Genomic DNA, 7500 nt, shown 5'->3' with positions numbered 1-7500 from the left:
TTATGCTTGAAATTAAAGGTGAGTAAATGTTCTTTAAGAATTTGAGAAGAACGAATTTGATATTTCGCTCGAAACTGTAATAAAAGATAACTTTTATCCTAAATTAACGAAAATTTATTATTAAGGTTAAAGTAATTGCGTACTTTCAATAAGGCAAAAATATATCTGATTTGTTAAAAGTAATGAGAAAAGTAGAGGAAAGTTACCTGCTCTGCTTGAAATAATGAGAGAGAAAAAAAAGGAAAAATTCCGGGCGTGTGGAGGATGAGTAGAGAATGGGTTGCTGTGAGCCTGTTATCTCTTTTGACGGTCCCAGCTCAATGACTTCACCGAAAGTTAAGCAGAGAATTTGGCGATTATCAGAATACCAATGTGACGCACGTGTTTGCGCTGGAAGGGAAGGGGGAACAAAATAATAAGCAGTTGGTGCCTCTGATAAATAGCTTCCGGCTGCGTCATATGTTTGGTTCAGAGCAGAGTTCCAGGACGTACACACATTAGTAATAAAGACCGCAGAATTATGGAGCCTTAATCACCACTGGCAGCTGATTTCATGAAATTTTAGAATGATTATATTAATGGAAGACTATTTAGAAACATCAATACTGGAAGTGCTGGAAGCTACATGCAGAAAGGAATTATATTTTTTCCAGTATTTTGAATAAATATTATCATATCTTTTGATTAATGCCAAATACAAATGCTATAATCTTCTATGTATGGAGGATTAGATCACTTGTAAACATGGTTCGGTGCACTGATTAAATTTATCATGTGATATGCGATTAATGACTCCAAGCATTGTATCAAATCTTTACAAGCGTCTGCAATAAAGAAAGGAGATGAGAAGAATAGATATTGCACCTTCTACCCACTATAATGTTTAGAGTTTCTGTGATTAAGTAAAATGATCTCAGATTTCTTAGTGACTACGTAAAGATGCGCCATATAGCAATGAAGGCTTTAACCTGGAATACCAAGCTGACATTAACTTCATCAGGAGATTGTCCAAAAATTCTTCGTTATGTATCTCTATAAATATGAAGAGTAAGTAGGTCGCCAGTCACTTACTTCCCTTTACATCCCTTTTACCCTTAACATTGTGGGAATTCATCAAGACTATCTTCAAAAGCCATGGAGATTGTTAGTCATTTTCTCATGGATATTCTTCTCAAGTGATAATGTAGAGTCCTTATTATAACATCACTGGACTCATGAAAACATTGAAAATCCCCACAGTTTCCACCGGAGCCAGTTTAATGTTCTCCGTATATGCCGCCGAAATGCTTGTGAATAGTCCTTAATTGCCTTTTACGATGTACGGAGAAAGTAATAACATCATTCTTCAACACAGACGTACAATGACCGCCCCGGCCATCATTCCCACGCAAAAAGAAAAATAATTTTACCTCTTGCTAAATGAGTGAGGTGACAATAATACGGAATAATCACAAACATCTGCAGAAAATGTTATTGGCATGCATTACAGAAGCCGGAACATTGGGAAAGCTGGGTGATGTTCGTGTAATTACTAAGTCATGCAATATCAATCAGCAAGTGAGAAGAAAAATCCGAGTAACTTGCAAAATGTGATTATAAACCCGTCAGGCAAAGCTGGTGATTCCACAAAATTCCTGATACTTTAAATTAATCAGATTGACTTGAATATTTTTCTTTAGCTTCAGTTGTCACTTGCCAGTTGATTAATTATTCTGCATATCAGTATCCTTTCGTGTCCATCCTTTATTATTTTGTTATTTCTATTATTATTACTATTATTATTATTATTATTATTATTATTATTATTGTTGTTATTAATATCATTATTATTATTATTATTATTATTATTATTATTATTATTATTATTATTATTATTATTATTATTACTGATATTATTATTATTATTATTATTATTATTATCATTACTTTTATTATTGATTTATATATTCACAACGTAATTCTTCTCAACGTTGTAAATTTTCCTGTCGTGATCCGAACTGTTGCACGACGTTGCACAAATTGTCTAGCTACTGGCTATAAATAGTCAAAGGTTTTTCTATCTTTAATTAACAAAAATAATATCTATACATAAGGTGTTCGATACGGCGCCGACAAGTAACAATCACAACTCTTTCTGTTGCCTTCTCCACTGCAATTATTACAATTTCTCTTACAAACATCCTTAAGAATTACATTAATCTCGTACATATTCTCGCATCAAAACGGATTTCACTTCAAACATCATCCACTATATCTTCATAACGTATTACAACATCTGAACACGGTGCTTTATTTATCCGTAAATCTCATACGTAGTACGTACAATATTACCCCTTTTTCCCAGCTACCCGTATATAAGGATGACCTTTACTTGGTACATGAATGCAAGCAACCACATGACGTACCACCAAATATATTACCATACACATATAATTACCAGACTCCGTTCAACAAAATGACAACGTAACACCACCGAAATATAATGACAAATATTGATATTTCCACACAAGTGACTTCCCTCAAGTAATCTCTTTCTCTTGGTACCCATACATGGAACCACGTTAACTTCGTACACAATTACACACTAGTAAATATGTTATGTAACTTATTCGTCAGAGCAACACACATGCACATACGTAGGTAGCCGTATACAAATTCCCTTACTCATAGATGAAAACGCAAGTATATAACGACGTCATTATGAACCAAAGTACAACCACATAAACCATAATAAACTAATACCACATAATACCTAAACCTCCTATCATGTTTCTTCCTCCATTCTAATTTACCTCAAAAGACTGCATTGCAACTTATAAGCTCCACTTACTGGTTATATATGAAGTACAAAACGCCGCCCTCAGCTATGCAGCCGAGGGTGGCCCGCTTAGAGCCGCGGTTGTCCTCTCTGCTTCCTCTCTCCTCTCTCTCTCTGCCCCAACCCTCTACAATTTCCTTCAGGAACTTATGGGGCGTGTCTTGACCCACACAACACGCCCCTCAGAATGTACCATTCACCAATCAAGTACAAGCTCAAATGAACTCCACGTGTGGTATGAACAACATCCAAGACGACAACACTACCACCGGATGTTTACATGACCTGGGCTATATATATCTGCCCGGGCTGCCCTGGGTCAACTGACCTGGGTCATTAAATGTTTCCTGTTGACCTTCCTGCCCTTCCTAAACTCTTTTATGGCTGGATACGACTACACACCGCATACTGGCGAACTATCATACTTCCATATATCTTTATTTCTTGTATCTTCATATTTCTCATATTGCACTTATGATGTAGGCATCTGACAAGCAGCAGCAGCAGCAGCAGTAGCAGCAGCAGCAGCAGCAGTAGCAGCAGCAATAGTAGCAGCATTAACAACCCAACAGCAGTAGTAGTAGCAGCAAGTAGTAGTAGTAGTAGTAGTAGTAGTAGTCATAGTAGTAGTAGTAGTAGTAGTCATAGTAGTAGTAGTAGTAGTAGTAATAGTAGTAGTAATAGTAGTAGTAATAGTAGTAGTACCAGTACTAAAAACAGCAGCAATAACAACAACAAAAACAACAACAGTAGTGTAAACCCCACACGCACCTGTTCTACCAAGCAAACACACTTAAGTAATGAATGAATGCTTTATATCGAGAACAACTAATTCCATCAGCGTTTCTGCCTATTCCTGTCTGTATGTTTTATTCTATTAGCAGGTAATATCTCCACCTTGCAACCAGTCACTCTGCGTATCGCCATCACCTGTAAGCCATTAATTACCACAGCGCGTACCTGTAATCAGTACTGAGCCCAGTGGATTAGAAAATTAGTTTCAGCTTTGTGAAACTAATTATAGAAGGCCATTTTTTGTATTCTCTCTCTCTCTCTCTCTCTCTCTCTCTCTCTCTCTCTCTCTCTCTCTCTCTCTCTCTCTCTCTCTCTCTCTCTCTCTCTCTCTCTTTCTCGTTCTCCTAAGCCTCATTTTTTTATCCTTTTTAATTTGGAGTATTAAGTGTGATTTGTTTCTTAACAGAGAGAGAGAGAGAGAGAGAGAGAGAGAGAGAGAGAGAAAAATGTATTTGAAAATTGCTAGACGTAGGCTAATTTTAATTTTTGAAACGGGATTAATATTTACATGAATGTTCTTCATGAAGGTAATTTTTCAAAGCTGCAAGCTCGTAAATTGTTCTCTCTCTCTCTCTCTCTCTCTCTCTCTCTCTCTCTCTCTCTCTCTCTCTCTCTCTCTCTCTCTCTCTCTCTCTCTCTCTCTCTCTCTCTCTCTCTCTCTCTCTCTCTCTCATTACCCTTTCATATACATGGAAAAGAGGACTTTATCTCATATAAAAAGAGAGGAATGAAAAGAAAAATGAAATGGAAAAAATCAAGTTATTTAGCAGAGGTGACCCGTGGAGGATATCAGGCGAGAGTTCCGGCGCCCATCCAGACAAGAGTCAAATGAGCGTTTCGTAATTGCGTTATAATCTCATAGTGACTCGATTGCGAATACCCTCGTCGCGACCCCTGTGTTGGGAATGAAGTAATTCCATTCAAAGTAAGTGGAGGAGTGTTGATTTAGATATTAAGCGAAAATGGTCATGGTTCTTCCTTCCTGTTAGTCATTGCCTTTGTTGTTATAAGGATAGCGATATTTGTCATTTCATCTTTTTTTTTTTAAGAAAATTGTCAAGTGTGTGTGTGTGTGTGTGTGTGTGTGTGTGTGTGTGTGTGTGTGTGTGTACTGTTACGTATGTTTTCAAGGAATGAAAGTATTTCAAACATGGAGGAACATGTACAACAGAGTGGTTGTGGTGCACCTTAACAGTTTCACCGCCGTCGTCCCTTCCTGACAAGTTTCCTAAGGCCTTTACATAACTCTTACCACAGCCTTCGTAAACCTACTGTACATTTCCTTAATTCTTGCCATCCTTGGTCACATTCCTCGCCCCTTCTCTCCATCCCGGCGCTCAGTCACTGCACGTAAGCTACCCGCCTCAATCTCTCAGCCTACAGTCCATCCTGACACTGATCCCACACCAAGAGTAACTCTTCCTTCTCTAAGCTGAGATAAAAGAGGGTATATGGCAGTTGTTTCTCTGAAGATCCTTGGTGGGATGTTGGTCTTACTATTAAGGTCCCAGAGACAACACACTCCTACCTCTTCATCGCAAGAAGGCGACAGATCACTAGAGAAAGATAAGGTAAAAATGTTGGGACTCGTGCAGGATATGCTGTCTCATGACTAAATGCACAATATTCAGCTGCCTAAAGCTCCTTAAACTTAAGAAAATAAAATAAAAGAAAAGTAAGGTAGTTTTTCTCACTTGTCATGATTTAAGCATCTAGCTGTTGTGTAGTTTTAACTCAAGCGAAATAGGTACAGTACCAAAGGGAATGATCGAATTCAAATCTTTGATCGCATGTTATTTTACTTCCGTTGAGTAAAACTGTGTAGTTACTCTGATGCAAGAACAAGAGTGTCTAACAGTCAGACAATTGCAAGTAAGTAAAAACCTCACTAATGATTGCTGAAAAGTGCGTGTCTATACCGTAAACAAAAGAGCAGCGCTCGCATGAACTACATACTACTTTTCTGCTCACAGTTTTATGCTATCTTCATCACTTGCCACAGCAGGCTTCCATCATTACACTGCCAGACTCAGAGTACATTTTATTTTCATATCTAATTGTACCCTGGAATTTCAATAACAAGCTCAACACAAGGCCTCACGTTTGCTGCTCATCTCGCATATTTCACTACTCCATGGCTGCTGTGTGAAAAGAGAGGCAGCAGCAACGTAATGAAAAGCGTTTGATAATCCTGCCTGCCTCTCTCACATGTTGACGGAAAGGGTACGGGAAGGGCGCTCGTGTCAGCCTCCCCTAAAGTGGGTGTCAAGGCCATTAATCCTCACACATCCATTTATATATTTTCTATTCAATAGGAAGTTGTGTTTTAACTTCCACTTCGCTGTTTGTGATTTTATCTTTACATTTCATAACTTTTTTTCTCGTTTACATTTTTACTTGTATATTTCGTTATTTCTTTTCTTCTCTTTTTTTTTTTTTACTCGTCTGTTTCTATTCGTTTCTGTCTCTCTCTGCCGCCTCTCCTCTCTTCTCTTCTCTTCCTTACTTTTTCTTGCGATTCCCTTCTTTATTTTCCTTTCGTGTTCTCTCGTCAACCTCTCCTCTCCTCTCCTCTCCTTTCTTTTCCTTTCCTCTCCTCTCCTTTCTTCTCTTCTCTTCTCTTCTCTCTCTCTTCTCTTCTCTCTCTCTCTCTTCTCTCTTCTCTCTCTCTCTCTCTCTCTCTCTCTCTCTCTCTCTCTCTCTCTCTCTCTCTCTCTCTCTCTCTCTCTCTCTCTCTCTCTCTCTCTCTCTCTCTCTCTCTCTCTCTCTCTCTCTCTCTCTCTCTCTCTCTCTCTCTCTCAGGTACACTGGGTGTGTCTGATCTCTAACAACAGCGCCACCAGCCTCCAGCCAACGAAACCTTTAATATTTCCTGTCTCTTCTTTCCCCTCTTTTTCCCTCACGTTTCCTTTGTATGCCTTCTCCATCTCTTCTTTTCTTTTTACTTTTCCGTGTTGAACTTTTTTTTCCTCTATATTGTTCTCCCTCAATTTTCTTTTTCTTTTTTTTTTTGTTTCATCATGGTTTTCAGTTAGGTTTTAGAAATCAGAATTCATAATATTAAGAATGTTCGTTTCTTTTTTTTTTCATATTGTCCATGAAAACAATGTCAAAAGTTTGTAAAGATCAGGTTCATACTAAACAAAGGCAAGGAAAAAAAGCTGCAGCATACCTAAATAAATGAGCTACTACATTCCCAAACAGGACGTCACACTATTACAATGTCAGTAATTAACTTGAACAAAACTCCGGAATTCATTGGACGTGTAGGATCTCACAAAAATAGACTGGAATAAACAGTTAAGGAGACTCGCCAACAGTAACTCGATGGGTCAGTTGCTGGTACTGTCGTCATCCTTGTCTTACCGCCTTGCCTCACTCCCTGGCCGGTACATGTGTTGGTGCTGGTTGCCCTGCCGGTGCTCCCCTTGTCTCCGAGGGGCGACAAAAAGCCAGTCGCCGCCACCGCCGCTGGATCCAGGCGTGGCCGGCAACCAACCGGCCGCACACTGCCCTCTGACCTTCGCGGGGCAGGTTTTTACCTCTCGTAACGGGCCGCACGTATTGGTAACAGTGTAGTCCCTCATCCGTCCCCACCCTCTCCCCTCGTCACCCATTCCACGCACCCCTACATCCCTCCCGATCCAGACATTTTCCCACTCTCGTCGTCCGAACCCTTCCCGTCTACCAGGACACGTCACTCGCTCGCCTGTCACGTCAGCCTCCTAATTCCCACAGAACGAGAAGTGTTAGTTATCCTCCCAGCGCACCCTCCTCTGTTTCTCCCATTTATTCTTTCATCCTCTACATCTAAGGTGTCCCTTTATTTCTTATTCCCCTCCGAATTCTCTTCTTCTCCAGTCTTATCTGTTCGTCCTTTCCTTCAT

This window comes from Portunus trituberculatus, chromosome 20 (genome assembly GCF_017591435.1).
Source record: "Portunus trituberculatus isolate SZX2019 chromosome 20, ASM1759143v1, whole genome shotgun sequence".
Taxonomy (NCBI): domain Eukaryota; kingdom Metazoa; phylum Arthropoda; class Malacostraca; order Decapoda; family Portunidae; genus Portunus; species Portunus trituberculatus.
This window is presented reverse-complemented; position numbering follows the sequence as displayed.